Raw genomic sequence first — 22,013 nt, forward strand, 5'->3', positions numbered from 1 at the left:
AAGTATCTCATCGTGGTTTTGATTTGCATTTCCCTGATGGCTAATGATGTGGAGTATCTTCATGTATATATTGACCATTTGTTTTAGATGTACTATCTTGAATATTTTGCTTTTCTTGACTGTAGGCTACATTTTCTTATTTGTTCCTTGACTCAGGGTCTTATAAAGATAAAAATTCAGTTATTGGTTGGTCTGTGTTGTCAGCTAAGAGCTCTGGGTCCTCTTCCAAGTTCATGTGGTTGTGGCAGAATTCAGTTTCCTGTGGTTGTATGACTGAAATGCCCATTTCCTTGCTGCCTGTAATTAGGGACCACTCTCAGCTCCTAGAGACCACCTACATTTCTTGCCACATAGCCCTTTCCATTTTAAAGCTAGTAATGGGGAAAATTTTATGCGTTAAATCTCCCTCATGCTTTGACTCTCTGGCTTCTTCTGGCCCACCTGGATAACTTCCTTATCTACAGTCAACTGATTTAGGAGATCTACAGAATTCCTTTTCAGGAGTACTTAAATTTGTGTTTGACTGCATAACTGGACAAAGGTGTGTGTACACTAGGGACTGGAAATGTTAGGGCCATCTTCAAATTCTGCTTATGACAATTAGTGTAGCTCCACCAGCTTTTAATTTTGTTAGTGACAGCCTAGTGTATTTTTTTCTATAATAGTAACTTTTCTGTGCTCTCAGGTTTAAATGTCTTCTTAACAGATTAACAGCTGGATTTTTTTTATTATACTTTAATTTCTAGGGTACATGTGCACAATGTGCAGGTTTGTTACATATGTATACATGTGCCATGTTGGTGTGCTGAACCCATTAACTCGTCAATTACATTAGGTATATCTCCTAATGCTATCCCTCCCCGCTCCCCGCATCCCACAACAGGCCCCGGTGTGTGATATTTCCCTTCCTGTGTCCAAGTATTCTCATTGTTCAGTTCCCACCTGTGAATGAGAACATGCGGTGTTTGGTTTTTTGTCCTTGCGATAGTTTGCTGAGAATGATGGTTTCCAGCTTCATCCATGTCCCTACAAAGGACATGAACTCATCCTTTTTTATGGCTCCATAGTATTCCATGTTGTGTATGTGCCACATTTTCTTAATCCAGTCTATCATTGATGGATATTTGGGTTGGTTCCAAGTCTTTGCTATTGTGAATAGTGCTGCAATAAATGTACATGTGCATGTGTCTTTATAGCAGCATGATTTATAATCCTTTGGGTATATACTCAGTAATGGGATTGCTGGGTCAAATGGTATTTCTAGTTCTAGATCCTTGAGGAAATGCCACACTGTCTTCCACAATAGTTGAACTAGTTTGCAGTCCCACCACCAGTGTAAAAGTGTTCCTATTTCTCCACATCCTCTCTAGCACCTGTTTTTTCCTGACTTTTCAATGATCGCCATTCTAACTGGTGTGAGATGGTATCTCATTGTGGTTTTGATTTGCATTTCTTTGATGGCCAGTGATGATGAGCATTTTCTCATGTGTCTTTTGGCTGCATAAATGTCTTCTTTTGAGAAGCATCTGTTCATATAAACAGAACCAATGACAAAAGCCACATGATTATCTCAATAGATGCAGAAAAGGCCTTTGACAAAATTCAACAGCCCTTCATGCTAAAAACTCTCAAAAATTAGGTATTGATGGTACATATCTCAAAATAATAAGAGCTATTTATGACAAACCCACAGCTAATATCATACTAAATGGGCAAAAACTGGAAGCATTCCCTTTGAAAACTGGCACAAGACAGGGATGCCCTCTCTCACCACTCCTATTCAACATAGTGTTGGAAGTTCTGGCCAGGGCAATTAGGCAGGAGAAGCAAATAATTTGGCATGTTTCTGCAGTGGCTGGTACCAGTTGTTCCTTTCCATGTTTAGTGCTTCCTTCAGGAGCTCTTTTAGGGCAGGCCTGGTGGTGACAAAATCTCTCAGCATTTGCTTGTCGGTAAAGTATTTTATTTCTCCTTCACTTATGAAGCTTAGTTTGGCTGGATATGAAATTCTGGGTTGAAAATTCTTTTCTTTAAGAATGTTGAATATTGGCCCCTGCTCTCTTCTGGCTTGTAGAGTTTCTGCCGAGAGATCCGCTGTTAGTCTGATGGGCTTCCCTTTGTGGGTAACCCGACTTTTGTCTCTGGCTACCCTTAACATTTTTCCCTTCATTTCAACTTTGGTGAATCTGACAATTATGTGTCTTGGAGTTGCTCTTCTCGAGGAGTATCTTTGTGGTGTTCTCTGTATTTCCTGAATTTGAATGTTGGCCTGCCTTGCTAGATTGGGGAAGTTCTCCTGGTTAATATCCTGCAGAGTGTTTTCCAACTTGGTTCCATTCTCTCCGTCACTTTCAGGTACACCAATCAGACGTAGATTTGGTCTTTTCACATAGTCCCATATTTCTTGGAGGCTTTGTTCATTTCTTTTTACTGTTTTTTCTCTAAACTTCTCTTCTTACTTCATTTCAGTCATTTGGTCTTCAATCACTGATACCCTTTCTTCCCGTTGATCGAATTGGCTACTGAAGCTTGTGCATTCGTCCTGTAGTTCTCGTGGCATGTTTTTCAGCTCCATCTGTTCATTTAAGGACTTCTCTACATTGGTTATTCTAGTTAGCCATTCGTCTAAACTTTTTTCAAGGTTTTTAGCTTCTTCGCGATGGGTTTGGACTTCCTCCTTTAGCTTGGAGAAGTTTGATCTTCTGAAGCCTTCTTCTCTCAACCCATCCAAGTCATTCTCCATCCTGCTTTGTTCCGTTGCTGGTGAGGAGCTGCATTCCTTTGGAGAGGGAGAGGCACTCTGATTTTTAGAATTTTCAGTTTTTCTGCTCTGTTTTTTCCCCATCTTTGTGGTTTTATCTACCTTTGGTCTTTGATGATGGTGACATACAGATGGGGTTTTGGTGTGGATGTCCTTTCTGTTTGTTAGTTTTCCTTCTAACAGTCAGGACCCTCAGCTGCAGGTCTGTTGGAGTTTGCTGGAGGTCCACTCCAGACCCTATTTGCCTGGGTATTAGCAGTGGAGGCTGCAGAACAGTGAATATTGCTGAACAGCAAATGTTGCTGCCTGATCATTCCTCTGGAAGCTTCGTCTCAGAGGGGTACCCGGCCGTGTGAGGTGTCAGCCTGCCCCTACTGGAGGGTGCCTCCCAGTTAGGCTACTCGGGGGTCAGGGACCCACTTGAGGGGGTAGTCTGTCCGTTCTCAGATCACAAACTCCGTGCTGGGAGAACCACTACTCACTTCAAAGTTGTCAGACACGGACATTTAAATCTGCAGAGGTTTCTGCTGCCTTTTGTTTGGCTGTGCCCTGCCCCCAGAGGTGGAGTCTACAGAGGCAGGCAGGCCTCCTTGAGCTGCTGTGGGCTCCACCCAGTTCGAGCTTTCTGGCAGCTTCCTTACCTACTCAAGCCTCAGCAATGGCCTGCGCCCCTCCCCCAGCCTCGCTGCTGCCTTGCAGATGGATCTCAGACTGCTGTGCTAGCAATGAGTGAAGCTCCGTGGGCATGGGACCCTCTGAGCCAGGCATGGGATATAATCTCCTGGTGTGCCGTTTGCTAAGACCATTGGAAAAGGGCAGTATTAGGGTGGGAGTAACCCGATTTTCTAGGTGCCGTCCGTCACCACTTCCCTTGGCTAGGAAAGGATATTCCCTGACCCCTTTCACTTCCCGAGTGAGGGGATGCCTCGCCCTGCTTTGGCTCACGCTCAGTGGGCTGCACTCACTGTCCTGCCCCCACTGTCCGACACTCCCCAGTGAGATGAACCCAGTACCTCAGTTGGAAATGCAGAAATCACTCATCTTCTGCATCGCTCATGCTGGGAGCTGTAGACTGGGGCTGTTCCTATTCGGCCATCTTGGAACCCAACAGCTGGATTTAAGAAAGTAACAATTTTGTAGTCTCCAGTGTATATCTGGTGAGTTTACGGCACTTAGTGATTACTGACGTATTTAGAATTATTTTTATCATGTTTTGGGCTTCCATTTACTCTGTTTTTTTTTTTTTTTTTTTTCTCTGTACCTACCACTTCTCTCCCCCTCTACTGGTTTGATAGTTATACATTCTGTCATTTCAGTGGCTTTCTTAAAATTGTTTTATTAACAAGTCTAAAGTTAATATATCTGTCCTCCAGACAAATAAGACAGGAACCTTAAAATTATGCTAATTCCAATTGTCTCACTTTAATCTTAGAGAAAAATGGATTGCTTATACAGGAATGATAGTCTGCTGACAGATTTCTCATCAGCATCAGCAGAATACAGTAAATAAACATCCTCTAACAGTTGAGGTAAATGAACTGTCTGCTTAAGAGTCAATAACCAACAAAAATAACATTCAAGGGCAAAACTCACAGATTCTTCCCAAGAGAACACTAAATGATATACTTCAGTCAAAAGAAAACAATGCAGAAGAGTGGGATGTAAGTAACAATGTTTATCAAAGAGACTGGTAAATATACTGATACATTTTTATAAACATGAACTACAAAAAGTAATACTACTGTGGGATAGTTTTGCATTTTTTTTTACAGATAGAGAAAAGAGTGGAGAAGCAAAGTATCAAACTTGTATGAGGTCACACAGCTAAAGACTACAGCTAGGAGAATGTCCTCTAGCTCAGAAATGACGTGAGACTCAAAAAGCAATTCTAACAATCTGCATTTATTCTTTTAGCTCATTTGTGACCCAGAGAGTTTTAATGTCTATGAGTTCTAGAATGTATAAGAAAAATTTACTCAGGCACTATCCTTTGAATTAGAATATGGAACAACAAGGTCCTATAAATTGTGATAATTTATCTTATTTGAAATCCCAGTTATGCAGAGTGATTTTTCAGTCACTAGCATAATTACAGAAACTTTGAGAAATATTAAGTAATTGGTGGTGATATCACCATGTTCAGAAACCAAAGGCCAAAAGAGAAGCCAAACTGAATAAACAAAATTGTCTTAGTAAATAGCAAAATGTAGAGTTCCTCTGTATTTGGAGGTAAATTCTAAACAATAAAAAACATGTGATGTTTTGTTTTTTAAAAAGATCACCTGATTTGTTCTTAAACCAGGCTTACAAGCTACAATATAATCTTTTAAAATTACAGGTAATTACAAAAAGGCACATTAAACTTCAGTTAATCACAGTTGTTTCAAAAATATGTCCCTTCTCTTAACAAAGCAGTAACTCAGCCAAAACTTGGATAAACTGGCATTTCCTTAGATCACATGTTTCATTCCTAAACACAATGCCCCTTGTGTTTGTTTCAGGTGTCCATACTTTCTCTGAAAAATAGATCTCCCCTTCCAAAGCTTGAGCATTATCTGCTCTTTGTTTGAAAATAAATGCATTGTTCATGTGGGGACTAGTAACGCAGGTGTTTTACCTCTCTTTTCCCAGTCAGGCTGATTCTTAAGCCTTTTATGAAATCAGTTCAGTTTAGTCAAATCTCTGACATCCACTTTTTGTTGCCATTTCCCTTTATGGCTATAATATCAGCCCTAAATACAACAAGATCATCTTTTATTCCATTATGTTTACCTCTTTCTTCTACAACAGTTATCTTAGAAGATGTTTACATTTTTAGTTAATATCTCAAGTCTTGCCAACATTCTGCTTTCTTCTCACTTCTTGAAGACTAACTCTGGGGCAAGGCCAAAGTTCAGATCAAGCATTAATAGTTCAAGTTGCTTTCATTTTTCCTAAACTCCTTAAGGTACCCAGATTTGCTCCTGTCACTGGAAAGCACTATCTAAAAGCTTTGCATGAAATTAAACTCCCTGAGGTGTGACCAAACTGAATAAAGCCATGGAAGCATGTATTGAAGCAACTGTTCCTGAGTGAGGCATGAGAAACATTGACATTCTTAACACAGCAAGGATTGGTGTTGGGTGTCAGGTAACTGATTGTGTCTTCTGAAATACAGAGTTTCAACCCCTCGTTTTATTTCCAAACAATCACTTTTATGTTACTCTCTAGAGAATGAGGAGGGTTGGATCTCAGATCATGGGGCATGCTATAGCTGAGAACGGAAAAGGGGAGCAGAATTACTTAAAGACTTCATCTCTTCAATGCAGAGGATAGTAATTGATATTACTTCTCAAAGTATCTCTTTTCTAGCTATGCAACATGAAGTTTCAAGCAATTTATTATTGTCATTCATGTCTCAATTGTGTACATAATCCCCTTTTCCTGTCATTTAGGGTACTAAAGTATACTTCAGTAAAATATAGTACATATTTTAGGTTTTTATCATATTGTTTTCATGGCTAAGAAGTTTAACAATTTCATCTTTTATTATAAATGTTAGAAGGTTTATATGAAAATAGTGAATAATCAGTAAATAATCTAGCCTCTTTTTCTATTTGCAGTGTTTTTCTTAATATAACAATGTACTGAAAGCTTTGTTGATTAAAAGTGGAATGTAACATGTTCATAGTGTATATTATTGCTTCTTTGTCCAATTTGCGAAATGTAACTAATGTGAACTTATTTATAAAACACACTATGCTGTTATGAGTGGCTGCAGAGTTCATTTACAATATTGCAGCTTCATTTTAAAAACAAGTGCACATTTCTTCAGTTGTCCAAAAAACATTCTGTAGGAATTAGAAATCAATTTCGAAATGGATTTTACTTTATATGTTAAGATTGATAATTCTACAGAAAAATTTAAACCAGAGTTTGGTATTCATAGTTTACACTGGCAATACTCTGTAATACTGGGTGCTGCAGTTAATATGGACAATAAGATGGAACTCAGCATTATCTGAATATATTAAGGAGATTTAATTACAAGGAGGTGCATGACCCTGGCCTCAAGGAAAGTGTTAATCAAGATATTTGAGTGTTTAGAGATTTTGATATCTATGGCTGAAATGAATTTGTAAAGCATAATTATAATATGGAACCTCCACTCAAGCATAATCTCACCTTTCTTCAGTTATTCTTAAGCATAGGTCACTTATTTATGCTTGAGTCAGCTGATTTGAAAACTCCTATTTCTTTTTTTTTTGTACAAGATCTTTACTAACATACCAAAAGAAAATTTAAAAACTGAAAGAACAAGAAAAATGAGTAATGTACCAGAAAATATTGATGAGAACAAAATGAAAATTATAAGTATCACTATGAATTTTTTCTTCTTTTCTTTTTTTTTTTTTTAGAGTGGATTTACTGTGGGATCGTTATATCTCCGCCTCTAGAGTGTGGTTCGAGCCTCCTAATGCTATCCCTCCCCCCTCCCCTGACCCCACAACAGGACCTGGTGTGTGATGTTCCCCTTCCTGGGTCCATGTGTTCTCATTGTTCAATTCCCACCTATGAGTGAGAACATGTGGTGTTTGGTTTTTTGTCCTTGTGATAGTTGGCTGAGAATGATGGTTTCCAGCTTCATCCATGTCCCTACAAAGGACATGAACTCATCCTTTTTTATGGCTGCATAGTATTCCATGATGTATATGTGCCACATTTTCTTAATCCAGTCTATCATTGTTGGACATTTAGGTTGGTTCCAAGTCTTTGCTATTGTGAATAGTGCCACAATAAACATACATGTGCATGTGTCTTTATAGCAGCATGATTTATAATCCTTCGGGTATATACCCAGTAATGGGATTGCTGGGTCAAATGGTATTTCTAGTTCTAGATCCTTGAGGAAACGCCACACTGTCTTCCACAATGGTTGAACTAGTTTACAGTCCCACCAACAGTGTAAGTGTTCCTATTTCTCCACATCCTCTCCAGCACCTGTTGTTTCCTGACTTTTTAATGATCACCATTCTAACTGGTGTGAGATGGTATCTCATTGTGGTTTTGATTTGCATTTCTCTAATGGCCAGTGATGATCAGCATTTTTTCATGTGTCTGTTGGCTGCCTAAATGTCTTCTTTTGAGAAGTGTCTGTTCATATCCTTCGCCCACTTGTTAATGGGGTTGTTTTTTTCTTGTAAATTTGTTTGAGTTCATTGTAGATTCTGGATATTAGCCGTTTGTCAGATGAGTAGATTGCAAAAATTTTCTCCCATTCTGTAGGTTGCCTGTTCACTCTGATGGTAGTTTGTTTTGCTCTGCAGAAGCTCTTTAGTTTAATTAGATCCCATTTGTCAATTTTGGCTTTTGTTTCCATTGCTTTTGGTGTTTTAGACATGAAGTCCTTGCCCATGCCTATGTCCTGAATGGTATTGCCTAGGGTTTTTTTCTAGGGTTTTTATGGTTTTAGGTCTAGCATTTAGGTCTTTAATCCATCTTGAAGTAAGTTTTGTATAAGGTGTAAGGAAGGGATCCAGTTTCAGTATTCTGCATATGGCTGGCCAGTTTTCCCAGCACCATTTATTAAATAGGAAATCCTTTCCCCATTTCTTGTTTTTGTCAGGTTTGTCAAAGATCAGATGGTTGTAGATATGCAGCATTATTTCTGAGGCCTCTGTTCTGTTCCATTGGTCTGTATCTCTGTTTTGGTACCAGTACCATGCTGTTTTGGTTACTGTCACCTTGTAGTATAGTTTGAAGTCAGGTAGCATGATGCCTCCAGCTTTGTTCTTTTGGCTTAGGATTGACTTGGCAATGTGGACTCTTTTTTGGTTCCATATGAACTTTAAAGTAGTTTTTTCCGATTCTGTGAAGAAAGTCATTGGTAGCTTGATGGGGATGGCATTGAATCTATAAATTACCTTGGGCCGTATGGCCATTTTCACAATATTGATTCTTCCTATCCGTGAGCATGGAATGTTCTTCCATTTGTTTGTATCCTCTTTGATTTCATTGAGCAGTGGTTTGTAGTTCTCCTTGAAGAGGTCCTTCACATCCCTTGTAAGTTGGATTCCTAGGTATTTTATTCTCTTTGAAGCAATTGTGAATGAGAGTTCACTCATGATTTGGCTCTCTGTTTGTCTGTTATTGGTGTATAAGAATGCTTGTGATTTTTGTACATTGATTTTGTATCCTGAGACTTTGCTGAAGTTGCTTATCAGCTTAAGGAGATTTTGGGCTGAGACAATGGGGTTTTCTAGATATACGATCATGTCATCTGCAAACAGGGACAATTTGACTTCCTCTTTTCCTAAATGAATACCCTTTATTTGCTTCTCATGCCTAATTGCCCTGGCCAGAACTTCCAACACTATGTTGAATAGGAGTGGTGAGAGGGCATCCCTGTCTTGTGCCAGTTTTCAAAGGGAATGCTTCCAGTTTTTGCCCATTCAGTATGATATTGGCTGTGGGTTTGTCATAGATAGCTCTTATTATTTTGAGGTATATCCCATCAATACCTAATTTATTGAGAGTTTTTAGCATGAAGGGCTGTTGAATTTTATCAAAGGCCTTTTCTGCATCTATTGAGATAATCATGTGGTTTTTGTCTTTGGCTCTGTTTATATGCTGGATTATGTTTATTGATTTTCATATGTTGAACCAGCCTTGCATCCCAGGGATGAAGCCTACTTGATCATGGTGGATAAGCTTTTTGATGTGCTGCTGGATTTGGTTTGCCAGTATTTTATTGAGGATTTTTGCATCAATGTTCATCAACGATATTGGTCTAAAATTCTTTTTTTTTGTGGTGTCTCTGCCAGGCTTTGGTATCAGGATGATGCTGGCCTCATAAAACGAGTTAGTGAGGATTCCCTCTTTTTCTATTGATTGGAATAGTTTCAGAAGGAATGGTACCAGCTCCTCCTTGTACCTCTGGTAGAATTCGGCTGTGAATCCATCTGGTCCTGGACTTTTTTTGGTTGGTAAGCTATTAATTATTGCCTCAATTTCAGAGCCTGTTATTGGTCTATTCAGAGCCCAATAACTTCTTCCTGGTTTAGTCTTGGGAGGGTGTATGTGTCGAGGAATTTATCCATTTCTTCTAGATTTTCTAGTTTATTTGCGTAGAGGTGTTTATAGTATTCTCTGATGGTAGTTTGTATTTCTGTGGGATCGGTGGTGATATCCCCTTTATCATTTTTTATTGCATCTATTTGATTCTTCTCTGTTTTCTTCTTTATTAATCTTGCTAGTGGTCTATCAATTTTGTTGATCTTTTCAAAAAACCAGCTCCTGGATTCATTGAGTTTTTGAAGGGCTTTTTGTGTCTCTGTGTCCTTCAGTTCTGCTCCGATCTTAGTTATTTCTTGCCTTCTGCTAGCGTTTGAATGTGTTCACTCTTGTGTCTCTAGTTCTTTTAATTGTGATATTAGGATGTCAATTTTAGATCTTTCCTGCTTTCTCTTGTGGGCATTTAGTGCTATAAATTTCCCTCTACACACTGCTTTGAATGTGTCCCAGAGATTCTGGTATGTTTTGTCTTTGTTCTCGTTGCTTTCAAAGAATGTCTTTATTTCTGCCTTCATTTTGTTATGTACCCAGTAGTCATTCAGGAGCAGGTTGTTCAGTTTGCATGTAGTTGAGTGGTTTTGAGTGAGTTTCTTAATCCTGATTTCTAGTTTGATGTCACTGTGGTCTGAGAGACAGTTTGTTAAAATTTCTGCTGTTTTACATTTGCTGAGGAGTGCTTTACTCCCAACTATGTGGTCAATTTTGGAATAAGTGCGCTGTGGTGCTGAGAAGAATGTATATTCTGTTGACTTGGGGTGGAGAGTTCTGTAGATGTCTATTAGGTCTGCTTGGTGCAGAGCTGAGTTCAATTCCTGGATATCCTTGTTAACTTTCTGTCTCGTAGATCTGTCTAATGGTGACAGTGGGGTGTTAAAGTCTCCCGTTATTATTGTGTGGGAGTCTAAGTCTCTTTGTAGTTCTCTGAGGACTTGCTTTATGAATCTGGGTGCTCCTGTATTGGGTGCGTATATCTTTAGGATAGTTAGCTCTTCTTGTTGAATTGATCCCTTTACCATTATGTAATGGCCTTCTTTGTCTCTTTTGATATTTGTTGGTTTAAAGTCTGTTTTATCAGAGACTAGGATTGCAACCCTTGCCTTTTTTTGTTTTCCATTTGCTTGGTAGATCTTCCTCCATCCCTTTATTTTGAGCCTATGTGTGTCTCTGCACGTGACATGGGTTTCCTGAATACAGCACACTGATGGGTCTTGACTCTTTATCCAATTGGCAGTCTGTGTCTTTTAATTGGAGCATTTAGCCCATTTACATTTAAAGTTAATATTGTTATGTGTGAATTTGGTCCCGTCATTATGATGTTAGTTGGTTATTTTGCTCGTTAGTTGATGCAGTTTCTTCCTAGCCTGGATGGTCTTTAAAATTTGGCATGTTTTTGCAGTGGCTGATACTGGTTGTTCCTTTCCATGTTTAGTGCTTCCTTCAGGAGCTCTTTTAGGGCAGGCCTGGTGGTGACAAAATCTCTCAGCATTTGCTTGTCTGTAAAAGATTTTATTTCTCCTTCACTTATGAAGCTTAGTATGGCTGGATATGAAATTCTGGGTTGAAAATTCTTTTCTTTAAGAATGTTGAATATTGGCCCCCACTCTCTTCTGGCTTGTAGAGTTTCTGCCGAGAGATCAGCTGTTAGTCTGATGGGCTTCCCTTTGTGGGTAACCCGACCTTTGTCTCTGCCTGCCCTTAACATTTTTCCCTTCATTTCAACTTTGGTGAATCTGACAATTATGTGTCTTGGAGTTGCTCTTCTCAAGGAGTATCTTTGTGGCGTTCTCTGTATTTCCTGAATTTGAATGTTGGCCTGCCTTGCTAGATTGGGGAAGTTCTCCTGGATAATATCCTGCAGAGTGTTTTCCAACTTGGTTCCATTCTCCCTGTCACTTTCAGGTACACCAATCAGATATAGATTTGGTCTTTTCACATAGTGCCATATTTCTTGGAGGCTTTGTTTGTTTCCTTTTATTCTTTTTTCTGTAGACTTCTCTTCTCGCTTCATTTCATTCATTTCATCTTCCACCACTGATACCCTTTCTTCCAGTTGATCGAATCGGCTACTGAGGCTTGTGCATTCGTCACGTAGTTCTCATGCCTTGGTTTGCAGCTCCATCAGGTCCTTTAAGGACTTCTCTGCATTTGTTATTCTAGTTAGCCATTCATCTAATTTTTTTTCAATGTGTTCAACTTCTTTGCCATGGGTTCGAACTTCCTCCTTTAGCTCGGAGAAGTTTGATCGTCTGTAGCCTTGTTTTCTCAAGTCGTCAAAGTCATTCTTTGTCCAGCATTGTTCCGTTGCTGGTGAGGAGCTGCATTCCTTTGGAGGTGGAGAGGCGCTCTGATTTTTAGAGTTTCCAGTTTTTCTGCTCTGTTTTTTCTCCATCTTTGTAGTTTTATCTACCTTTGGTCTTTGATGATGGTGACATACAGATGGCATTTTGGTGTGGATGTCCTTTCTGTTTGTTAGTTTTCCTTCTAACAGTCAGGACCCTCAGCTGCTGGTCTGTTGGAGTTTGCTGGAGGTCCACTCCAGACCTGTTTGCCTGGGTATTAGCAGTGGAGGCTGCAGAACAGTGAATATTACTGAATAGCAAATGTTGCTGCCTGATCGTTCCTCTGGAAGTTTTGTCTCAGAGGGGTACCCAGCCGTGTGGGGCGTCAGTCTGACCCTACTGGGCAGTGTCTCCCAGTTAGGCTCCTCAGGGGTCAGGGACCCACTTGAGGAGGCAGTCTGTCCGTTCTCAGATCTCCAGCTGCATGCTGGGAGAACCACAACTCTCTTCAAAGGTGTCAGACAGGGACATTTAAGTCTGCAGAGGATTCTGCTGCCTTTTGTTTGGCTATGCCCTGCCCTCAGTGGTGGAGTCTACAGAGGCAGGCAGGCCTCCTTGAGCTGCGGTGGGCTCCATCCAGTTCGAGCCTTGGGGCTGCTTTGTTTACCTATTCAAGCCTAGGCAATGGCAGGTGCCCCTCCCCCAGCCTCGCTGCAGCCTTGCAGTTTGATCTCAGACTGCTGTGCTAGCAATGAGCGAGGCTCCGTGGGAGTAGGACCCTCTGAACCAGGCGTGGGATATAATCTCCTGGTGTGCTGTTTGCTAAGACCATTGGAAAAGCACAGTATTAGGGTGGGAGTGACTCGATTTTCCAGGTGTTGTCTGTTGTCCTGTTCTTTGACTAGGAAAGGGAATTCCCTGACCCCTTGCACTTCCCGAGTGAGGCGATGCCTCGCCCTGCTTTGGCTCATGCTCGGTGTGCTGCACCCACTGTCCTGCACCCACTTTCTGACACTCCCCAGTGAGATGAACCCGGTACGTCAGTTGGAAATGCAGAAATCACCCGTCTTCTGCGTTGCTCACACTGGAAGCTGTAGACTGGATCTGTTCCTATTTGGCTATCTTGGCTCCACCTCAAAACTCCTTTTTCATACTCCCTTGGGACAGCTAAAGAGCGCTTTCTTCACTGCATATATGAGAAATAGCACTCTGAAACCCCTCACTTGAAATGGAGAAAGGGGAAAAAAAAACCCTCTATATTTCCAGCATTTTGAAGTTCAAATTTGCAAACACAATGTATCCAAAATTTCTAAAGTTTTAGTTAAGTTGCAGATACACTTGGTAAATTGATTTAACAAATATTTTTTTCTTTTTCAACTTTATTGAGGAATAATTTATGCATAATAAACTGCATGTATTTAAAGTACAATTTGATGAGTTCTGACAAATTGTATGCACCTGTCCACAATCAGAATACAGAACATGTCCATCACCCCACAAAGATTCCTTGTGCTCCTTTACAGTTCCTCCCTTTTTCTATACTCTATCCTTGCTTCCACTGATCTGCTTTTTAAATTTTTATTTTGTTTTATTTTTAGAGACAGAGTCTTGCTCTGTCATCCAGGCTGGAGTGCAGTGGCATGATCATAGCTCACTGTAATCTCAAACTCCTGGGCTTACGTCATCCTCCTGGCTCAGCCTCTGGAGTAGCTAGGACTACAGGTACATGCCACCATGCCTGGCTAATTTAAAATTTTTTTTTGAAGAGATAGGGTCTTGCTATGTTGTCCAGGCTAGTCTCAAAATTCTGGCTTGAAGGGATCCTCCCATCTCAGCCTGGTCTCTATTTTATTTGTGTTTTATACAAATGGAATTATATAATATTTACTATTTTGTGCCTGGTTCCTTAATTCCGCATAATGATTTTAAGACTCATCCATATATTGTTGCACATATCAATAGTTCTTTCCCTTATAGTGCTGAGTAGTATCCCATTGTATAGAAGTACCCACATTTTGCTTATCCATTCCCCTGTTAATGGACATTTGGTTCATTTCCAGTTTGAGGTTCAATCAACGCATACTTATTGACCACTATTACTGTTCAGGCAAATGTTCTAAAGAAAAATGGGAGACGATGGGTAGCAAAACAGTCAAAATCATGGCCAAAATGGAGACTACTGGAGGGGATGGATATTATGTAAACAAATATAAAGTATGCCTGATGAGGAAAATAAAGCAGGATAAGAGAGAAAGGAAATCCAGAATTGAGGCAGTTTCGGTTTTCTATAGGATGATCAGGAAAGGCCTCACTGATGAGATAACCTTTGTACAAAGACCTATAATAAGAAAATGAGTGATCCTTGTAGACATCTGGGTGAAGAGTACTGAGACTTCAGTGCCTAAAAGTTAAGCTTAAAGAAAAGTCTTTTTGCCTCACTTTAGCATTCATGGTTCTAATAGTTATTTTTGGTTCAATGGTAGGTATTTTTACAACTACTCTTGACATCAGTTTTAGCCTGTTGGGAAAGACAGTGATCTGCTGCCTGCTGCTGCTACCGCCGTCACACGCAGGGTCTCCTCTGTGGTGGAAGAGCCCTGAACTCTTGTAAAGTTCCTTTGAGGAGAATGAATCATTCAAATGCTTGTATAGTGTTTATCTTCAAGATTTTAGGAATCTTTCAGCTCCTCAGAGGAGACTATCAGACTCTGACTTTGTCATGTGGGGCAGCTGACACTTTGCCTTAATAACCTCATTTGTTATAGGCTAGTGTCTATTGCTGGACTCATACTGAAAAGGTAAGGATAACTATCCCCAGGGGTGTTAGAAGGTTCCTTGGGGACAGAAGTATGTGAAATGCCCTTGGAAAACTATCTAAGTTACCTTCCTTTTTCTAAACTGGTGGCTGAGCCAGTATGTGGATAGTGGAAATACCAGATTATAGAGAGATTCTTAAGAGCTACCTTTAGTAAATAATTTTTTTAAAGCATTATCTGTCTTAGTTCTGCCCAATATTGCAGGTATTGAAAGACTTTCAGGATGTCCAATCTCTTCATCTTTGAAAGCAAAATGTAACAGCATATAACCTAAATCTAGAATAGACCCAGTGTATCTATGAGTTTCTTTGGGCTGTAACCTCTCTCATAACACTTAACCGTCTTTTACCTTGACTTCCTGAATGTTATCAGTCTCACCAAGAGTAGATCCCAGCATTAACCCAATGCTAGTACTTCTTCTTACTTATTTATTTGATCTTCTATATATATTATTATGGATTCATGTATATTTATTTTATAATTTGGGATTATAATCCAATGCTATGTTATTTATTTTGTTGCTCAGATTGTTCCACTTTTGGCCATTAGTTCTTTCAGGTTGGCTGTTGTGATTCTTCGGCATGCTTCTATCATTTTATTTTTTGAGCAGTTTCTTACTTTCTGGTATTGTAAGATATTTCAGGCTTATTTTTATTTTCCCAGCCCCAGTCCTAGAATCAGCCAGTTTCCCAAGAATCTCTGGTTCCTTTTATTGGAAAATGGTATTCTGAAGCCAAGATATGGGTACTGGGTTTGTGCTTTGCTGCTGGAGTGTGATTGCTTCCAGGATGTCTGAGTCAACAGGGATAGGTAATGTATGTATGTATATTAACTCATGTATACACACATATCTATAAGTAGTGTCTACCTGTCTATTTATCTATTAAACTAACTGTGAGTTCATACTGATGTCTCCAACTCTAATCCAGCACCACATCGTTTATTTTATCCTCCCCTTCTGGTTTATTTGCAACTTTAATCTCTTACAGTGAGAAATCTGTCTCCCACAACCTTCCATTTGTTTACTTACTTGTTCAACCTTATTATTCATGCAAAGCAATTACTACAAACATTTTAAATGCAATTCTGTATCTGACAATTTATCCTACCATACGTCCACACTGGTATGTAACAATATTTGCATAAGAACTGTTTATTGAAGCATTGGACTCTCTCCTTTCCTTCGCTTTTAAACCTCATTAGATTATCTTTGATTTTTAAAAAACCTTTTTTTGTGGACGTTTTCAAGTACACACAGTAGTGGAGAGAAAAGTATTCTGAACCCTATGAAACCATAGTTCAGCTTTAACAATTTTTTATTTTGCCTATCTTGTTTAATCTGTTCCCCATATTCTTTTTTTTAGTATTTTAAAGCAAATCCCAGAGATCATATCGTTTCACCTATAAATACTTCAGTAAGCATTTCAACAGATAAGGTTTTTTTTTAAAAGCATAACCACAATGTCATTCTCATACCTAAAAATTAATGGTAATTCCTTTATATAATATGATACCCAATCTATGGTAAAATTTCTCCAACAGTGTGAAAAAAATCTTTTCACAGTTAGTTTGTTTGAATCAGAATCCATGGTAGACAGAATATTGCCCCATACCCCCCATCCCTACCAAGATGTCCACATTTTATGCCCTGGAATCTATGTTACCATGTTACTTTATGTGGCAATGGGGACTTTGCAGATGTGACTATGTTAAGGATCTTGAGATGAGAAGGTTATCCTGGATTATCTGGATGTGCTCAGTGTATTTACAATGTTTCCATGTGAGAGAAGTAGGAGGGTCAGAATCACAGAAGGAGATGAGAACAGAAACAGATGGCAGAGAGATGCCCTTGCTGCAAGGGGGGCACAAGCCAAGGAATGTGGACAGCCTCCACAAGCTGGAAAAGGCAAAAAAATGGATTAACTCCTAGAGCCTCCAGAAGGAATGTAGTCTGACTGCATTTTAGCCTGTGAGGCCCCTTTTTGGATTTCTGACCCCTAGAAGAGAAAGTGTCATTTTAAGCCACTAAATTTGTGATAATTTGTTACAGCAGCACTAGAAAAACAAAGGATCCAAAATCTACATATCTCATAGGGTTGTCATATATCTTAAATTTCTTTTAACTGATTATAGTTTTATCTCTTTTTATTTTCTGATGTAATGGAAGAAACTGGATCATTCATCCATATGATGTTCTGCATTCTGGATTGGCTCATTTTACCTCCTGGTGTCATTTAACTTGTTGTTCTATATCCTGTATTTCCTAAAAATTAATATTAAATTATAAAGGTTTATTTATAATCAGGTTCAATTTTGGGGGGAGGCAGTATACTTTATACATGGTGCCTTGTACTTCCTATTACATCACACCAGGAGACAATGAACAGTTGTCCTATTGTTCATGCTGCTAACCTAATCTGGCCACCTGAAAGCTTCCATCAATCTTTTACTTAGGGTTTTAGCAGCTATTGATGATTAATACTTATATCCATTAGTTCACTAATTCTTCCAAAATGGTGATGAATTAGTTCTTCTGTAAGGAAGAACTTTCTCTGATAACAGTGACTGTTTACTCTGAAATATAGTTTGTATATGAAAACAGAATATATCCTTGATTCCCTTCATTCATGGATTTTTTTGGAATAGTAAGTTTGTGTGTCCTAAGAACCTCTAATGGTAACAAATGAAGTTTTTTTATTAGTTTAATTATGAATTCATGGATATACATATTTGTTGTATTTTAATCAGTTGGAATCAGTATTATTTTTCATGCTCAAATTGTCCTTTGTCAAGTGAAAACCCTTCAAGGTGACTATCTGGTTTTTTGATGCTAAATTTTGTTTGCATGCCTGTTCTTTCACTCTATTTTCTTTCCCACTCTGCAGTATCATTTGCATGGTTTTAGTTTAGCTTCTCATTAATTCACTTTGAAAATAAAAAGAAAATGTGTGTATATTTTAGTTTCTTTTCTTTTTTTTTAACAAAAGTTAACATATACTCTGATTTGCACCTTGTTTTCTTCATTTAATGATACATTCTGGAGATCCCTTCATATAAGTATAAAGAGAGATGCCTCATTCCTTTTTACAGCTATACATTATTCTGTATTGGGATGTACCATGGTTTAGCCAGTCAGTTCCATATTGATGAATATCTTTTTTTCTAGTCTTTGGGAAATAATAGGTATATTCCTGTATATACTTGCTATGATGTTGTAAGGCACTTCCTCCTTGGGACCCTGGCTTTTGATTTAGTCAGTGAGTTCTGGGACTGAGAATTGGCTTAGGTCTTGAAACCAAACAAGGGATCTCATTTTTTTTGTTGGCGGTAGTTACCATCAGCCTCTTGTTTCATCCATCCTTGATTTCTTTTGATCAGTTAGATTGAGCAATACCCTTATTGGCTTCACATCTATCTGGCACCATGGGTACCGTGCCCTGTTAAAAAATCTGTATCTTTCTGTGATTCAGGGAACTTTCACAGTGATCTGCTGTTGCTTGTGATAATTGTGCCTACCTTGCTTCTAATGGCTTATGAGTTTGGCAGGCAGATGGTATTTTCACTTCACTTAGTGTAGGCCATTTTGTTTTTGTTTTGTTTTTTTTGGTTCTAAGAGTCACCCTGTCAGCATGGTAGCAGTGTCTCTTGGAGTTCTTGCCAGGTGACTAAATCCTATATCCTAGGAGAGTGCCATAAACTCAGAGCCTGGAGGAGAACCTGCTTTCTAAAGTGATAAGGAATGAGATGGTGAAAGGAGTACCATAATCATTGAGAAACTCAGTGTTGGCTATCCTCTATAAGCCATAGCTGACAGTAAGAGAGAGAATGTCACAGAACTAGTCTTACTGATAGCAATGGGGATAACAGGCTTCCAAAATTATAGAAGCCAGGTGACAAAGCTAAGCTGTTTTAACAGGAAAAATCTAGAAACAAACTGAATGTTCATCAATATGGGACTGGTTAATTAAATTATAGTAAACATAATCAATGTAATACATTCTGTGAGGTAGATCTATATGTACATTAAGTCCTCACTTAACATTGTCACTAGGTTCTTGGAAACTGACTTTAAGGGAAATGATGTATAACAACATAAATTTTACCATAGGCTAATTGATATAAATGAGAATTAAGTTTCTTTTTTTTTTCTTTTTTTTTTTTGAGACGGAGTCTCGCTCTGTCACCCAGGCTGGAGTGCAGTGGTGCAGTCTCGGCTCATTGCAAGCTCCGCCTCCAGGGTTCATGCCATTCTCCTGTCTCAGCCTCCTGAGTAGCTGGGACTACAGGCGCCTGCCACCACTCCTGGCTAATTTTTAGTATTTTTAGTAGAGACGGGATTTCACCATGTTAGCCAAGATGGTCTTGATCTCCTGACCTCGTGATCCGCCCGCCTCGGCCTCCCAAAGTGCTGGGATTACAGGCGTGAGCCACCGCACCTGGCCAAGAATTAAGTTTCTATAACATAGTTCTGGTCATGAAAACATCATCAAATTTCTCAATAAAGACCAAAACACTTCTAATATTAAACATTGAAATAAATGTGAACTATACATATGCTTAAGAAAGATTAATAAAAATAAGTAAGATAATTATTTACCCAGTTATTTCAGTTCAAGGTCACAGGAGGCCAGAACCAATCTCTGCAGCTCAGGGTATAAGGTGGGAACCAACCCTGGACAGAGAGTGCCATCCTGTTGCAGGGCATACTCACACATGTCCCTAAACTCTTCTGGAACCATTTAGACACACCAATTCATCTAATGTGCACATTTTTGGGATTGGGAGAAAACTCACAAAGATGGGAGAACATGCAAACTTCACATGGCCCTGGCTGGGAATCAATTTTTTTTTTCTCATCAATGTTAAAATGAAATGATGTTGAATGAAATGATGTTATTTGAGGACCTGCTGTGCCACTATAGAAAAATCTTCAAGATAATAGTACATGAAAGAAAAATTGCAGATTAGGTTGGGCACGGTGGTTCATGCCTGTAATCCCAGCACTTTGGGAGGCCAAGGCAGGCGGATTGCTTGAGTCTAGGAGTTCAAGACCAGCCTGGGCAACATGGCGAAATCCTGTCTCTACCAAAAATAGCAAAAAATTAGCCAGGTGTGGTGGTCAGCATGCTTGTAGTCCCAGCTACTCGGGAGGCTGAGCCTGGGAGGTCGAGGCTGCAGTGAACTGAGATGATGCCATTGCATTCCAGCCTGGGCAACCAGAGTGAGACTCTGTCTCAAAAAAATAAGAACAAAAACAAAAATTACAGATTTAATATATAGAGTATGATCTCAGTTGTGTATAAACAAAGGATATTTTATGTTTACATTTTTGAATTTGCATAGAAAATCCCTGGAAGACTACAAAAAAAAAAAAAACCTTCTGGGCAATATGATTAGAAGCTGAAGAGGGATAAAGGTACTTTTTTACTTTTAATTTTATGCCCTCTCTACTGTTTGAAATTTTTATGGCAAGTACTGTTGATTTTATATTATTTTAAAAATGATACTGCTATTGAACCAACTGGTGATTATTGTTCCTTGGAGTTTTGCTTTCATTTCATACCTCATCCACTTGATCAGCCCTCCGGGAAAAAGATAACAGCCCAGAGTTAGGCCCTGAAACCCAGGCACTGTGATTTATGTTGATTACCAGTCTCACAATATCCATTTAGCTTCAGTTCTCTCTGGGCTTCTGTCACACTGTGGAGACCCCAATATCCCTAGGAGTCATGAAACAATGACTAGGGTCTTGATCTTTCTGTGCAATTAGACCAAAGTTTTCGGAGGAATACACAAATAAAAATGTGGGGAGAACAGCTTATAATTGTGCACCTTTGGACTGACTTAATTTCCGTTATTTGGCCAAATAATCCAATTTAGTGTGTTTTTAAGTGGATATAGGTACATTCATTCTTTTCCCATTTTATACAGCATTATTTTGATCATAATTCAACTTTTTTTTTGAGACAGAATCTTGCTGTTTTCCCCAGGCTGGAGTGCAGTGGCACAATCTCAGCTCACTGCAACCTCCGCCTCCTGGATTCAAGTGATTCTCCCACCTCAGCCTCCTGAGTAGCTGGGACTACAGGTGCATGCTACCACACCCGGCTAATTTTTGTATCTTTTGGTAGAGACAAGTTTTCAGTATGTTAGCCAAGCTGTTTTTGAACTCCTGACCTCAAGTGATCCACCCACCTTGGCCTTCCAAAGTGCTGGGATTACAGGCGTGAGCCACCACGCTGGGCCAGATCATAATTCAACTTTTAAAGAACACAGTGTTAAATCCAATTTCGTCGATGAAACTATGAACACTAAAAAGACTAATAGAACTTAATCACATTTTGGGTGGAATAATTATTTGGTTTAATTCTTGAATTGGCATTTGGAATTAAAATGCTAAGGTGATTGTTGCCTTAGAAATTTGCTTATAAATAGTAAACAGTAAATAAATGGAGAATATGCAAGTTAACATCTATCACCTTCCTTCTCCCTAGTAATGTAGCAAGTAGGATTCTAATTTAAAATACTAATTTAGCTCGCACCTGTAATCCCAGCACTTTGGGAGGCCAAGGCAGGAGGCTCACTTGAGGTCAGGAGTTCAAGACCAGCCTGGCCAACACGGTGACACCCCATCTTTACTAAAAATACAAAAATTAGCCAGGAGTGGTGGTGGGCACCTGTAATCCCAGCTACTTGGTAGGCTGAGGCAGGAGACTTGCTTGAATCGGGGCGGGGCAGAGGCTGCAGTAAGCTGAGATTGTGCTACTGCACTCCAGCCTGGGGGACAGAGGGAGACTTCATCTCAAAAATAAAAATAAAAATAAAAATAAAACTAATTTAAACCTGATCTATTTCTGACATCTCATCAGCTTTTCTTCCAGATAAGGCAGGAAATAAAAATGTGCAGACCTTTCAAAGCTTGAGTTAACACAATCCTACAAAACAAATAAACAAAAATGCTATGTATATTGAGCAGACAACTAAAAGCTAGTGTTAAACCCCTGGGGGACTAAATAGGCTAATCATGCCTTGGTATGTTTCTTGAGAACTTTTCATTTTTTTCACATAGATATTCTGAGATCTCTGCCAGGAAGTGGATATAAC

This window comes from Hylobates moloch, unplaced genomic scaffold, assembly GCF_009828535.3.
Source record: "Hylobates moloch isolate HMO894 unplaced genomic scaffold, HMol_V3 SCAFFOLD_5, whole genome shotgun sequence".
Taxonomy (NCBI): domain Eukaryota; kingdom Metazoa; phylum Chordata; class Mammalia; order Primates; family Hylobatidae; genus Hylobates; species Hylobates moloch.